This window comes from Haemaphysalis longicornis, unplaced genomic scaffold, assembly GCF_048455015.1.
Source record: "Haemaphysalis longicornis isolate Haplotype H1 unplaced genomic scaffold, Haemaphysalis longicornis Haplotype H1 scaffold_14, whole genome shotgun sequence".
NCBI lineage: Eukaryota > Metazoa > Arthropoda > Arachnida > Ixodida > Ixodidae > Haemaphysalis > Haemaphysalis longicornis.
The window spans coordinates 51,559,533-51,574,779 of record NW_027526245.1 but is presented as its reverse complement, the minus strand read 5'-3'; the positions used below and the strand labels follow the sequence as shown (position 1 = coordinate 51,574,779).

The following is a 15,247-nucleotide window of genomic DNA, read 5'->3' as shown; positions in this document are numbered from 1 at the left end:
ACAGCCTTTCATGAGCGGTTAACTGGCGGGAAACCCCCTTTTGCTAACTTGGCATCTAGGCTGCCAGAACCGAGGCCCTCGCTATGCTTTGGCACGATCATAGGGTTTGGAAATGAGGGGCTCGTTAGGGAATACAGAAAGAAATGCCGGCAGTCTACAACGCCAAAGAAAGCATAGGGGAGTGGTTAGACTTTTTTTTACCGTTATTGACGTTACATTATTTTTTATTAATTACGGGAGAAAGAAAGAAAGAAAGAAAAACACGCGCCCAGAGTGGGGACCGAACCCACGCCTTTCGATTAGATCTCGATTGCCTTACCAATTCGGCTATCATGGCGACTGTGTTCTGCTTCACTTTCTGGGGTATTATATTTACTACAACTGTATCTGACGCTTGAGGGTGGTAGCCAGCGCCACTCAGACTACACGGTTAGAAAGGGACCTTCTTTTTCAACCCCCGGGGCGTGACGCGAACGTCTACAGCCTTTCATGAGCGGTTAACTGGCGGGAAACCCTCTTATGCTACCTTGGCATCAAGGCTGCCAGAACCGAGGCCCTCGCTCAGCCTTCGCACGATAATAGGGTTTGGAAATCAGGGGCTCGTTTGGAAATACAGAAAGAAATGCCGGCAGTCTACAACGCCAAAGAAAGCATATGGGAGTGTTTAGACTTTTTTTTACTGTTATTGACGTTACATTATTTTTTTATTATTACGTGAGACAGAAAGAAAGAAAAACACGCACCCAGAGTGGGGACCGAACCCACGCCTTTCGATTAGATCTCGATTGCCTTACCAATTCGGCTATCATGGCGACTGTGTTCTGCTTCACTTTCTGGGGTATTATATTTACTTCAACTGTATCCGACGCTTGAGGGTGGAAACCAGCGCCACTCAGACTACACGGGTAGAAAGGGACCTTCTTTTTCAACCCCCGGGGCGTGACGCGAACGTCTACAGCCTTTCATGAGCGGTTAACTGGCGGGAAACCCTCTTATGCTACCTTGGCATCAAGGCTGCCAGAACCGAGGCCCTCGCTCAGCCTTCGCACGATAATAGGGTTTGGAAATCAGGGGCTCGTTTGGAAATACAGAAAGAAATGCCGGCAGTCTACAACGCCAAAGAAAGCATATGGGAGTGTTTAGACTTTTTTTTACCGTTATTGACGTTACATTATTTTTTTATTATTACGTGAGACAGAAAGAAAGAAAGAACAAACGCGCCCAGAGTGGGGACCGAACCCACGCCTTTCGATTAGATCTCGAATGTCTTACCAATTCGCCTATCTGGGCGACTGTGTTCTGCTTCACTTTCTGGGGTGATTATATTTACTACAACTGTATCTGACGCTTGATGGTGGTAGCCAGCGCCACTCAGACTACACGGGTAGAAAGGGACCTTCTTTTTCAACCCCCGGGGCATGACGCGAACGTCTACAGCCTTTCATGAGCGGTTAACTGGCGGGAAACCCTCTTATGCTACCTTGGCATCAAGGCTGCCAGAACCGAGGCCCTCGCTATGCTTTGGCACGATAATAGGGTTTGGAAATGAGGGGCTCGTTAGGAAATACAGAAAGAAATGCCGGCTGTCTACAATGCCAAAGAAAGCATATGGGAGTGTTTAGACTTTTTTTTACCGTTATTGACGTTACATTATTTTTTTATTATTACGTGAGACAGAAAGAAAGAAAGAACAAACGCGCCCAGAGTGGGGACCGAACCCACGCCTTTCGATTAGATCTCGAATGTCTTACCAATTCGGCTATCTGGGCGACTGTGTTCTGCTTCACTTTCTGGGGTATTTATATCTACTTAAACTGTATCTGACGCTTGAGGGTGGTAGCCAGCGCCACTCAGACTACACGGGGAGAAGGGGGCCTGCTTTTTCAACCCCCAGGGCGTGACGCGAACGTCTACAGCCTTTCATGAGCGGTTAACTGGTGGGAAACCCTCTTATGCTACCTTGGCATCAAGGCTGCCAGAACCGAGGCCCTCGCTAAGTTTTCGCACGATAATAGGGTTTGGGAATGAGGGGCTCGTTAGGAAATACACAAAGAAATGCCGGCAGTCTACAACGCCAAAGAAAGCATAGGGGAGTGGTTAGACTTTTTTTTACCGTTATTGACGTTACATTATTTTTTTTATTAATTACGTGAGAAAGAAAGAAAGAAAGAAAGAAAAACACGCCCCTAGAGTGGGGACCAAACCCACGCCTTTCGATTAGATCTCGAAAGCCTTACCAATTCGGCTATCTGGGCGACTGTATTTTCCTTCACTTTCTAGGGTATTTATATTTACTAAAACTGTATCTGACACTTGAGGGTGGTAGCCAGCGCCTCTCAGACTACACAAGGAGAAGGGGACCTTCTTTTTCAACCCCCGGGGCGTGACGCGAACGTCTACAGCCTTTCAAGAGCGGCTAACTGGCGGGAAACCCTCTTATGCTACCTTGGCATCAAGGCTGCCAGAACCGAGGCCCTCGCTAATCTTTCGCACGATAATAGGGTTTGGAAATGAGGGGCTCGTTAGGAAATACAGAAAGAAATGCCGGCAGTCTACAACGCCAAAGAAAGCATAGGGGAGTGGTTAGACTTTTTTTTTACCGTTATTGACGTACATTGTTTTTTATTATTACGTGAGACAGAAAGAAAGAAAGAAAGAAAAAAACGCGCCCAGAGTGGGGACTGAACCCACGCCTTTCGATTAGACCTCAAATGCCTTACCAATTCGGCTATCTGGGTGACTGTGTTCTGCTTCACTTTCTGGGGTATTTATATATACTACAACTGTATCTGACACTTGAGGGTGGTAGCCTGCGCCACTCAGACTACACGGGGAGAAGGGGACCTTCTTTTCAACCCCCGGGGCGTGACGCGAACGTCGACAGCCTTTGATGAGCGGTTAACTGGCGGGAAACCCTCTTATGCTACCTTGGCATCAGGTCTGCCAGAACCGAGGCCCTCGCTAAGTTTTCGCACTATAATAGGGTTTGGAAATGAGGGGCTCGTTAGGGAATACAGAAAGAAATGCCGGCAGTCTACAACGCCAAAGAAAGCATAGGGGAGTGGTTAGACTTTTTTTTTATCGTTATTGACGTTACATTATTTTTTTATTATTACGTTAGAAAGAAAGAAAGAAAGAAAAACACGCGCCCAGAGGGGGGACCGAACCCACGCCCTTCGATTAGATCTCGAATGCCTTACCAATTCGGCAATCTGGCGAATGTGTTCTGCTTCACTTTCTGGGGTATTTATATGTACTACAACTGTATCTGACGCTTCAGGGTGGTATCCAGCGCCAGTCAGACTACACGGAGAGAAGGGGACCTTCTTTTTCAACCCCCGGGGCGTGACACGAACGTCTACAGCCTTTCATGAGCAGTTAACTGGCGGGAAACCCTCTTATGCTACCTTGGCATCAAGGCTGCCAGAACCGAGGCCCTCGCTAAGCTTTCGCACGATAATAGGGTTTGGAAATGAGGGGCTCGTTAGGAAATACAGAAAGAAATGCCGGCACAGTCTACAACGCCAAAGAAAGCATAGGGGAGTGGTTAAACTTTTTTTTACCGTTATTGACGTTACAATATTTTTTTATTATTACGTGAGACAGAAAGAAAGAAAAAAACGCGCCCAGAGTGGGGACCAAACCCACGCCTTTCGAATAGATCTCGAATGCCTTACCAATTCGGCTATCTGGGCGACTGTGTTCTGCTTCACTTTCTGGGGTATTTATATTTACTACAACTGTATCTGACGCTTGAGGGTGGTAGCCAGCGCCACTCCGACTACACGGGGAGAAGGGGACCTCCTTTTTCAACCCCCGGGGCGTGACGCGAACGCCTACAGCCTTTCATGAGCGGTTAACTGGCGGGAAACCCTCATATGCTACCTTGGCATCAAGGCTGCCAGAACCGAGGCCCTCGCTAAGTTTTCGCACGATAATAGGGTTTGGAAATAAGGGGCTCGTTAGGAAATACAGAAAGAAGTGCCGGCAGTCTACAACACCAAAGAAAGCATGGGGGAGTGGTTAGAATTTTTTTACCATTATTGACGTTACATTTTTTTTAATTTATCACGTGAGAAAGAAAGAAAGAAAGAAAAACACGCCCCTAGAGTGGGGACCGAACCCACGCCTTTCGATTAGACCTCAAATGCCTTACCAATTTGGCTATCTGGGTGACTGTGTTCTGCTTCACTTTCTGGGGTGTTTATATTTACTACAACTGTATCTGAGGCTTGAGGGTGGTAGCCAGCGCCACTGAGACTACACGGGGAGAAGGGGACCTTCTTTTTCAACCCCCGGGGCATGACGCGAACGTCTACAGCCTTTCATGAGCGGTTAACTGGCGGGAAACCCTCTTATGCTACCTTGGCATCTAGGCTGCCAGAACCGAGGCCCTCGCTATGCTTTGGCACGATAATAGGGTTTGGAAATGAGGGGCTCGTTAGGGAATACAGAAAGAAATGCCGGCAGTCTACAATGCCAAAGAAAGCATAGGGGAGTGGTTAGACTTTTTTTCTACCGTCATTGACGTTACATTATTTTTTTATTAATTACGTGAGAACGAAAGAAAGAAAGAAAAACACGCGCCCAGAGTGGGGACCGAACCCACGCCTTTCGATTAGATATCGATTGCCTTACCAATTCGGCTATCTGGGCGACTGTGTTCTGCTTCACTTTCTGGGGTATTTATATGTACTACAACTGTATCTGACGCTTGAGGGTGGTAGCCAGCGCCACTCAGACTACACGGGGAGAAGAGGACCTTCTTTTTCAACCCGCGGGGCGTGACGCGAACGTCTACAGCCTTTCATAAGCGGTTAACTGGCGGGAAACCCCCTTTTGCTACCTTGGCATCAAGGCTGCCAGAACCGAGGCCCTCGCTCAGCTTTCGCACGATAAAAGGGTTTGGAAATGAGGGGCTCGTTTGGAAATACAGAAAGAAATGCCGGCAGTCTACAACGCCAAAGAAAGCATATGGGAGTGTTTAGACTTTTTTTTACCATTATTGACGTTACAATATTTTTTTATTATTACGTGAGACAGAAAGAAAGAAAGAACCAACGCGCCCAGAGTGGGGACCGAACCCACGCCTTTCGATTAGATCTCGAATGTCTTACCAATTCGGCTATCTGGGCGACTGTGTTCTGCTTCACTTTCTGGGGTATTTATATATACTACAACTGTATATGACGCTTGAGGGTGGTAGCCAGCACCACTCAGACTACACGGGGACAAGGGGACCTTCTTTTTCAACCCCCGGGGCGTGACGCGAACGTCTACAGCCTTTCATGAGCGGTTAGCTGGCGGGAAACCCTCTTATGCTACCTTGGCATCAAGGGTGCCAGAACCGAGGCCCTCGCTACGCTTTCGCACAATAATAGGGTTTGGAAATGAGCGGCACGTTAGGAAATACAGAAAGAAATGCCGGCAGTCTACAACGCCAAAGAAAGCATAGGGGAGTGGTTATACTTTTTTTTACCGTTATTGACGTTACATTATTTTTTATTATTACGTGAGACAGAAAGAAAGAAAGAAAAAAACGCGCCCAGAGTGGGGACTGAACCCACGCCTTCGATTAGACCTCGAATGCCTTACCAATTCGGCTATCTGGGTGACTGTGTTCTGCTTCACTTTCTGGGGTATTTATATTACTACAACTGTATCTGACGCTTGAGGGTGGTAGCCAGCGCCACTCAGACTACACGGGGCGAATGGGACCTTCTTTTTCAACCCGCGGGGCGTGACGCGAACGTCTACAGCCTTTCATGGGCGGTTAACTGGCGGGAAACCCTCTTATGCTACCTTGGCATCAAGGCTGCCAGAACCGAGGCCCTCGCTAAGCTTTCGAACGATAATAGGGTTTGGAAATGAGGGGCTCGTTAGGAAATACAGAAAGAAATGCCGGCAGTCTACAACGCCAAAGAAAGCATAGGGGAGTGGTTAGACTTTTTTTACCGTTATTGACGCTACATTATTTTTTTATTAATTACGTGAGAAAGAAAGAAAGAAAGAAAATCACGCGCCCAGAGTGGGGACCGAACCCACGCCTTTCGATTAGATCTCGATTGCCTTACCAATTCGGCTATCTGGGCGTCTGTGTTCTGCTTCACTTTCTGGGGTATTTATATTTACTACAACTGTATGTGACGCTTGAGGGTGGTAGCCAGCGCCAGACTACACGGGGAGAACGGGACCTTCTTTTTCAACCCCCGGGGCGTGACGCGAACGTCTACAGCCTTTCATGAGTGGTTAACTGCCGGGAAACCCTCTTATGCTACCTTGGCATCAAGGCTGCCAGAACCGAGGCCCTCGCTAAGCTTTCGCACGATAATAGGGTTTGAAAATGAGGGGCTCGTTAGGAAATACAGAAAGAAATGCCGGCAGTCTACAACGCCAAAGAAAGCATAGGGGAGTGGTTAGACGTTTTTTACCGTTATTGACGTTACATTATTTTTTATTAATTACGTCAGAAAAAAGAAAGAAAGAAAAACACGCGCCCAGAGTGGGGACCGAACCCACGTCTTTCGATTAGATATCGAATGCCTTACCAATTCGGCTATCTGGGCGACTGTGTTCTGCTTCACTTTCTGGGGTATTTATATTTACTACAACTGTATCTAACACTTGAGGGTGGCAGCCAGCGCCACTCAGACTACACGGGGACAAGGGGACCTTCTTTTTCAACCCCCGGGGCATGAAGCGAACGTCTACAGCCTTTCATGAGCGGTTAACTGGCGGGAAACCCTCTTATGCTACCTTGGCATCAATGCTGCCAGAACCGAGGCCCTCGCTCAGCTTTCGCACGATAATAGGTTTGGAAATGAGGGGCTCATTAGGAAATAAAGAAAGAAATGCCGGCAGTCTACAACGCCAAAGAAAGCATAGGGGAGTGGTTAGACTTTTTTTTTACCGTTATTGACGTTACATTATTTTTTTATTAATTACGTGAGAAAGAAAGAAAGAAAGGAAAACACGCGCCCAGAGTGGGGACCGAACCCACGCCTTTCGATTAGATCTCGAATGCCTTACCAATTCGGCTATCTGGGCGACTGTGTTCTGCTTCACTTTTTGGGTATTTATATTTACTAAAACTGTATCTGACGCTTGAGGGTGGTAGCCAGCGCCACTCAGACTACACGGGGAGAAGGGGACCTTCTTTTTCAACCCGCGGGGCGTGACGCGAACGTCTACAGCCTTTCATGAGTGGTTAAATGGCGGGAAACCCTCTTATGCTACCTTAGCATCAAGGCTGCCAGAACCGAGGCCCTCGCTAAGCTTTCGAACGATAATAGGGTTTGGAAATGAGGGGCTTGTTAGGAAATACAGAAAGAAATGCCGGCAGTCTACAACGCCAAAGAAAGCATAGGGGAGTGGTTAGACTTTTTTTCTACCGTCATTGACGTTACATTTTTTTTTATTAATTACGTGAGAACGAAAGAAAGAAAGAAAAACACGCGCCCAGAGTGGGGACCGAACCCACGCCTTTCGATTAGATATCGATTGCCTTACCAATTCGGCTATCTGGGCGACTGTGTTCTGCTTCACTTTCTGGGGTATTTATATGTACTACAACTGTATCTGACGCTTGAGGGTGGTAGCCAGCGCCACTCAGACTACACGGGGAGAAGAGGACCTTCTTTTTCAACCCGCGGGGCGTGACGCGAACGTCTACAGCCTTTCATAAGCGGTTAACTGGCGGGAAACCCCCTTTTGCTACCTTGGCATCAAGGCTGCCAGAACCGAGGCCCTCGCTCAGCTTTCGCACGATAAAAGGGTTTGGAAATGAGGGGCTCGTTTGGAAATACAGAAAGAAATGCCGGCAGTCTACAACGCCAAAGAAAGCATATGGGAGTGTTTAGACTTTTTTTTACCATTATTGACGTTACAATATTTTTTTATTATTACGTGAGACAGAAAGAAAGAAAGAACCAACGCGCCCAGAGTGGGGACCGAACCCACGCCTTTCGATTAGATCTCGAATGTCTTACCAATTCGGCTATCTGGGCGACTGTGTTCTGCTTCACTTTCTGGGGTATTTATATATACTACAACTGTATATGACGCTTGAGGGTGGTAGCCAGCACCACTCAGACTACACGGGGACAAGGGGACCTTCTTTTTCAACCCCCGGGGCGTGACGCGAACGTCTACAGCCTTTCATGAGCGGTTAGCTGGCGGGAAACCCTCTTATGCTACCTTGGCATCAAGGGTGCCAGAACCGAGGCCCTCGCTACGCTTTCGCACAATAATAGGGTTTGGAAATGAGCGGCACGTTAGGAAATACAGAAAGAAATGCCGGCAGTCTACAACGCCAAAGAAAGCATAGGGGAGTGGTTATACTTTTTTTTACCGTTATTGACGTTACATTATTTTTTATTATTACGTGAGACAGAAAGAAAGAAAGAAAAAAACGCGCCCAGAGTGGGGACTGAACCCACGCCTTCGATTAGACCTCGAATGCCTTACCAATTCGGCTATCTGGGTGACTGTGTTCTGCTTCACTTTCTGGGGTATTTATATTACTACAACTGTATCTGACGCTTGAGGGTGGTAGCCAGCGCCACTCAGACTACACGGGGAGAAGGGGACCTTCTTTTTAAACCCCCGGGGCGTGACGCGAACGTCGACAGCCTTTCATGAGCGGTTAACTGGCGGGAAACCCTCTTTTGCTACCTTGGCATCTAGGCTGCCTGAACCGAGGCCCTCGCTATGCTTTGGCACGATAATAGGGTTTTAGAATTGAGGGGCTCGTTAGGGAATACAGAAAGAAATGCCGGCAGTCTACAACGCCAAAGAAAGCACGGGGGAGTGGTTAGACTTTTTTTTACCGTTTTTGACGTTATATTTTTTTATTTATTACGTGAGAAAGAAAGAAAGAAAAACACGCCCCTAGAGTGGGGACCGAACCCACGCCTTTCGATTATATCTCCAATGCCTTACCAATTCGCCTATCTGGGCGACTGTGTTCTGCTTCACTTTCTGGGGTGTTTATATTTACTACAACTGTATCTGACGCTTGAGGGTTTTAGCCAGCGCCACTCAGACTACACGGGGAGAAGGGGACCTTCTTTTTCAACCCCCGGGGCGTGACGCGAACGTCTACAGCCTTTCATGAGCGGTTAACTGGCGGGAAACCCCCTTTTGCTAACTTGGCATCTAGGCTGCCAGAACCGAGGCCCTCGCTATGCTTTGGCACGATCATAGGGTTTGGAAATGAGGGGCTCGTTAGGGAATACAGAAAGAAATGCCGGCAGTCTACAACGCCAAAGAAAGCATAGGGGAGTGGTTAGACTTTTTTTTACCGTTATTGACGTTACATTATTTTTTATTAATTACGGGAGAAAGAAAGAAAGAAAGAAAAACACGCGCCCAGAGTGGGGACCGAACCCACGCCTTTCGATTAGATCTCGATTGCCTTACCAATTCGGCTATCATGGCGACTGTGTTCTGCTTCACTTTCTGGGGTATTATATTTACTACAACTGTATCTGACGCTTGAGGGTGGTAGCCAGCGCCACTCAGACTACACGGTTAGAAAGGGACCTTCTTTTTCAACCCCCGGGGCGTGACGCGAACGTCTACAGCCTTTCATGAGCGGTTAACTGGCGGGAAACCCTCTTATGCTACCTTGGCATCAAGGCTGCCAGAACCGAGGCCCTCGCTCAGCCTTCGCACGATAATAGGGTTTGGAAATCAGGGGCTCGTTTGGAAATACAGAAAGAAATGCCGGCAGTCTACAACGCCAAAGAAAGCATATGGGAGTGTTTAGACTTTTTTTTACTGTTATTGACGTTACATTATTTTTTTATTATTACGTGAGACAGAAAGAAAGAAAAACACGCACCCAGAGTGGGGACCGAACCCACGCCTTTCGATTAGATCTCGATTGCCTTACCAATTCGGCTATCATGGCGACTGTGTTCTGCTTCACTTTCTGGGGTATTATATTTACTTCAACTGTATCCGACGCTTGAGGGTGGAAACCAGCGCCACTCAGACTACACGGGTAGAAAGGGACCTTCTTTTTCAACCCCCGGGGCGTGACGCGAACGTCTACAGCCTTTCATGAGCGGTTAACTGGCGGGAAACCCTCTTATGCTACCTTGGCATCAAGGCTGCCAGAACCGAGGCCCTCGCTCAGCCTTCGCACGATAATAGGGTTTGGAAATCAGGGGCTCGTTTGGAAATACAGAAAGAAATGCCGGCAGTCTACAACGCCAAAGAAAGCATATGGGAGTGTTTAGACTTTTTTTTACCGTTATTGACGTTACATTATTTTTTTATTATTACGTGAGACAGAAAGAAAGAAAGAACAAACGCGCCCAGAGTGGGGACCGAACCCACGCCTTTCGATTAGATCTCGAATGTCTTACCAATTCGCCTATCTGGGCGACTGTGTTCTGCTTCACTTTCTGGGGTGATTATATTTACTACAACTGTATCTGACGCTTGATGGTGGTAGCCAGCGCCACTCAGACTACACGGGTAGAAAGGGACCTTCTTTTTCAACCCCCGGGGCATGACGCGAACGTCTACAGCCTTTCATGAGCGGTTAACTGGCGGGAAACCCTCTTATGCTACCTTGGCATCAAGGCTGCCAGAACCGAGGCCCTCGCTATGCTTTGGCACGATAATAGGGTTTGGAAATGAGGGGCTCGTTAGGAAATACAGAAAGAAATGCCGGCAGTCTACAATGCCAAAGAAAGCATATGGGAGTGTTTAGACTTTTTTTTACCGTTATTGACGTTACATTATTTTTTTATTATTACGTGAGACAGAAAGAAAGAAAGAACAAACGCGCCCAGAGTGGGGACCGAACCCACGCCTTTCGATTAGATCTCGAATGTCTTACCAATTCGGCTATCTGGGCGACTGTGTTCTGCTTCACTTTCTGGGGTATTTATATTTACTTAAACTGTATCTGACGCTTGAGGGTGGTAGCCAGCGCCACTCAGACTACACGGGGAGAAGGGGGCCTGCTTTTTCAACCCCCAGGGCGTGACGCGAACGTCTACAGCCTTTCATGAGCGGTTAACTGGTGGGAAACCCTCTTATGCTACCTTGGCATCAAGGCTGCCAGAACCGAGGCCCTCGCTAAGTTTTCGCACGATAATAGGGTTTGGGAATGAGGGGCTCGTTAGGAAATACACAAAGAAATGCCGGCAGTCTACAACGCCAAAGAAAGCATAGGGGAGTGGTTAGACTTTTTTTTACCGTTATTGACGTTACATTATTTTTTTTATTAATTACGTGAGAAAGAAAGAAAGAAAGAAAGAAAAACACGCCCCTAGAGTGGGGACCAAACCCACGCCTTTCGATTAGATCTCGAAAGCCTTACCAATTCGGCTATCTGGGCGACTGTATTTTCCTTCACTTTCTAGGGTATTTATATTTACTAAAACTGTATCTGACACTTGAGGGTGGTAGCCAGCGCCTCTCAGACTACACAAGGAGAAGGGGACCTTCTTTTTCAACCCCCGGGGCGTGACGCGAACGTCTACAGCCTTTCAAGAGCGGCTAACTGGCGGGAAACCCTCTTATGCTACCTTGGCATCAAGGCTGCCAGAACCGAGGCCCTCGCTAATCTTTCGCACGATAATAGGGTTTGGAAATGAGGGGCTCGTTAGGAAATACAGAAAGAAATGCCGGCAGTCTACAACGCCAAAGAAAGCATAGGGGAGTGGTTAGACTTTTTTTTTACCGTTATTGACGTACATTGTTTTTTATTATTACGTGAGACAGAAAGAAAGAAAGAAAGAAAAAAACGCGCCCAGAGTGGGGACTGAACCCACGCCTTTCGATTAGACCTCAAATGCCTTACCAATTCGGCTATCTGGGTGACTGTGTTCTGCTTCACTTTCTGGGGTATTTATATATACTACAACTGTATCTGACACTTGAGGGTGGTAGCCTGCGCCACTCAGACTACACGGGGAGAAGGGGACCTTCTTTTCAACCCCCGGGGCGTGACGCGAACGTCGACAGCCTTTGATGAGCGGTTAACTGGCGGGAAACCCTCTTATGCTACCTTGGCATCAGGTCTGCCAGAACCGAGGCCCTCGCTAAGTTTTCGCACTATAATAGGGTTTGGAAATGAGGGGCTCGTTAGGGAATACAGAAAGAAATGCCGGCAGTCTACAACGCCAAAGAAAGCATAGGGGAGTGGTTAGACTTTTTTTTTATCGTTATTGACGTTACATTATTTTTTTATTATTACGTTAGAAAGAAAGAAAGAAAGAAAAACACGCGCCCAGAGGGGGGACCGAACCCACGCCCTTCGATTAGATCTCGAATGCCTTACCAATTCGGCAATCTGGCGAATGTGTTCTGCTTCACTTTCTGGGGTATTTATATGTACTACAACTGTATCTGACGCTTCAGGGTGGTATCCAGCGCCAGTCAGACTACACGGAGAGAAGGGGACCTTCTTTTTCAACCCCCGGGGCGTGACACGAACGTCTACAGCCTTTCATGAGCAGTTAACTGGCGGGAAACCCTCTTATGCTACCTTGGCATCAAGGCTGCCAGAACCGAGGCCCTCGCTAAGCTTTCGCACGATAATAGGGTTTGGAAATGAGGGGCTCGTTAGGAAATACAGAAAGAAATGCCGGCACAGTCTACAACGCCAAAGAAAGCATAGGGGAGTGGTTAAACTTTTTTTTACCGTTATTGACGTTACAATATTTTTTTATTATTACGTGAGACAGAAAGAAAGAAAAAAACGCGCCCAGAGTGGGGACCAAACCCACGCCTTTCGAATAGATCTCGAATGCCTTACCAATTCGGCTATCTGGGCGACTGTGTTCTGCTTCACTTTCTGGGGTATTTATATTTACTACAACTGTATCTGACGCTTGAGGGTGGTAGCCAGCGCCACTCCGACTACACGGGGAGAAGGGGACCTCCTTTTTCAACCCCCGGGGCGTGACGCGAACGCCTACAGCCTTTCATGAGCGGTTAACTGGCGGGAAACCCTCATATGCTACCTTGGCATCAAGGCTGCCAGAACCGAGGCCCTCGCTAAGTTTTCGCACGATAATAGGGTTTGGAAATAAGGGGCTCGTTAGGAAATACAGAAAGAAGTGCCGGCAGTCTACAACACCAAAGAAAGCATGGGGGAGTGGTTAGAATTTTTTTACCATTATTGACGTTACATTTTTTTTAATTTATCACGTGAGAAAGAAAGAAAGAAAGAAAAACACGCCCCTAGAGTGGGGACCGAACCCACGCCTTTCGATTAGACCTCAAATGCCTTACCAATTTGGCTATCTGGGTGACTGTGTTCTGCTTCACTTTCTGGGGTGTTTATATTTACTACAACTGTATCTGAGGCTTGAGGGTGGTAGCCAGCGCCACTGAGACTACACGGGGAGAAGGGGACCTTCTTTTTCAACCCCCGGGGCATGACGCGAACGTCTACAGCCTTTCATGAGCGGTTAACTGGCGGGAAACCCTCTTATGCTACCTTGGCATCTAGGCTGCCAGAACCGAGGCCCTCGCTATGCTTTGGCACGATAATAGGGTTTGGAAATGAGGGGCTCGTTAGGGAATACAGAAAGAAATGCCGGCAGTCTACAATGCCAAAGAAAGCATAGGGGAGTGGTTAGACTTTTTTTCTACCGTCATTGACGTTACATTATTTTTTTATTAATTACGTGAGAACGAAAGAAAGAAAGAAAAACACGCGCCCAGAGTGGGGACCGAACCCACGCCTTTCGATTAGATATCGATTGCCTTACCAATTCGGCTATCTGGGCGACTGTGTTCTGCTTCACTTTCTGGGGTATTTATATGTACTACAACTGTATCTGACGCTTGAGGGTGGTAGCCAGCGCCACTCAGACTACACGGGGAGAAGAGGACCTTCTTTTTCAACCCGCGGGGCGTGACGCGAACGTCTACAGCCTTTCATAAGCGGTTAACTGGCGGGAAACCCCCTTTTGCTACCTTGGCATCAAGGCTGCCAGAACCGAGGCCCTCGCTCAGCTTTCGCACGATAAAAGGGTTTGGAAATGAGGGGCTCGTTTGGAAATACAGAAAGAAATGCCGGCAGTCTACAACGCCAAAGAAAGCATATGGGAGTGTTTAGACTTTTTTTTACCATTATTGACGTTACAATATTTTTTTATTATTACGTGAGACAGAAAGAAAGAAAGAACCAACGCGCCCAGAGTGGGGACCGAACCCACGCCTTTCGATTAGATCTCGAATGTCTTACCAATTCGGCTATCTGGGCGACTGTGTTCTGCTTCACTTTCTGGGGTATTTATATATACTACAACTGTATATGACGCTTGAGGGTGGTAGCCAGCACCACTCAGACTACACGGGGACAAGGGGACCTTCTTTTTCAACCCCCGGGGCGTGACGCGAACGTCTACAGCCTTTCATGAGCGGTTAGCTGGCGGGAAACCCTCTTATGCTACCTTGGCATCAAGGGTGCCAGAACCGAGGCCCTCGCTACGCTTTCGCACAATAATAGGGTTTGGAAATGAGCGGCACGTTAGGAAATACAGAAAGAAATGCCGGCAGTCTACAACGCCAAAGAAAGCATAGGGGAGTGGTTATACTTTTTTTTACCGTTATTGACGTTACATTATTTTTTATTATTACGTGAGACAGAAAGAAAGAAAGAAAAAAACGCGCCCAGAGTGGGGACTGAACCCACGCCTTCGATTAGACCTCGAATGCCTTACCAATTCGGCTATCTGGGTGACTGTGTTCTGCTTCACTTTCTGGGGTATTTATATTACTACAACTGTATCTGACGCTTGAGGGTGGTAGCCAGCGCCACTCAGACTACACGGGGAGAAGGGGACCTTCTTTTTAAACCCCCGGGGCGTGACGCGAACGTCGACAGCCTTTCATGAGCGGTTAACTGGCGGGAAACCCTCTTTTGCTACCTTGGCATCTAGGCTGCCTGAACCGAGGCCCTCGCTATGCTTTGGCACGATAATAGGGTTTTAGAATTGAGGGGCTCGTTAGGGAATACAGAAAGAAATGCCGGCAGTCTACAACGCCAAAGAAAGCACGGGGGAGTGGTTAGACTTTTTTTTACCGTTTTTGACGTTATATTTTTTTATTTATTACGTGAGAAAGAAAGAAAGAAAAACACGCCCCTAGTGTGGGGACCGAACCCACGCCTTTCGATTATATCTCCAATGCCTTACCAATTCGCCTATCTGGGCGACTGTGTTCTGCTTCACTTTCTGGGGTGTTTATATTTACTACAACTGTATCTGACGCT

At 47.6% G+C, this 15,247-nt stretch overlaps 1 non-coding gene across 1 annotated transcript; it reads right to left on the bottom strand.

Annotated features, from left to right (window-relative positions):
- Positions 1–6,494: 6,494 nt before the first annotated feature.
- Positions 6,495–6,566, bottom strand: Trnar-ucu (transfer RNA arginine (anticodon UCU)). Its single transcript has one exon. It is a non-coding gene; the product is annotated as a tRNA-Arg (tRNA).
- Between the last annotated feature and the right edge of the window lie 8,681 nt (positions 6,567–15,247).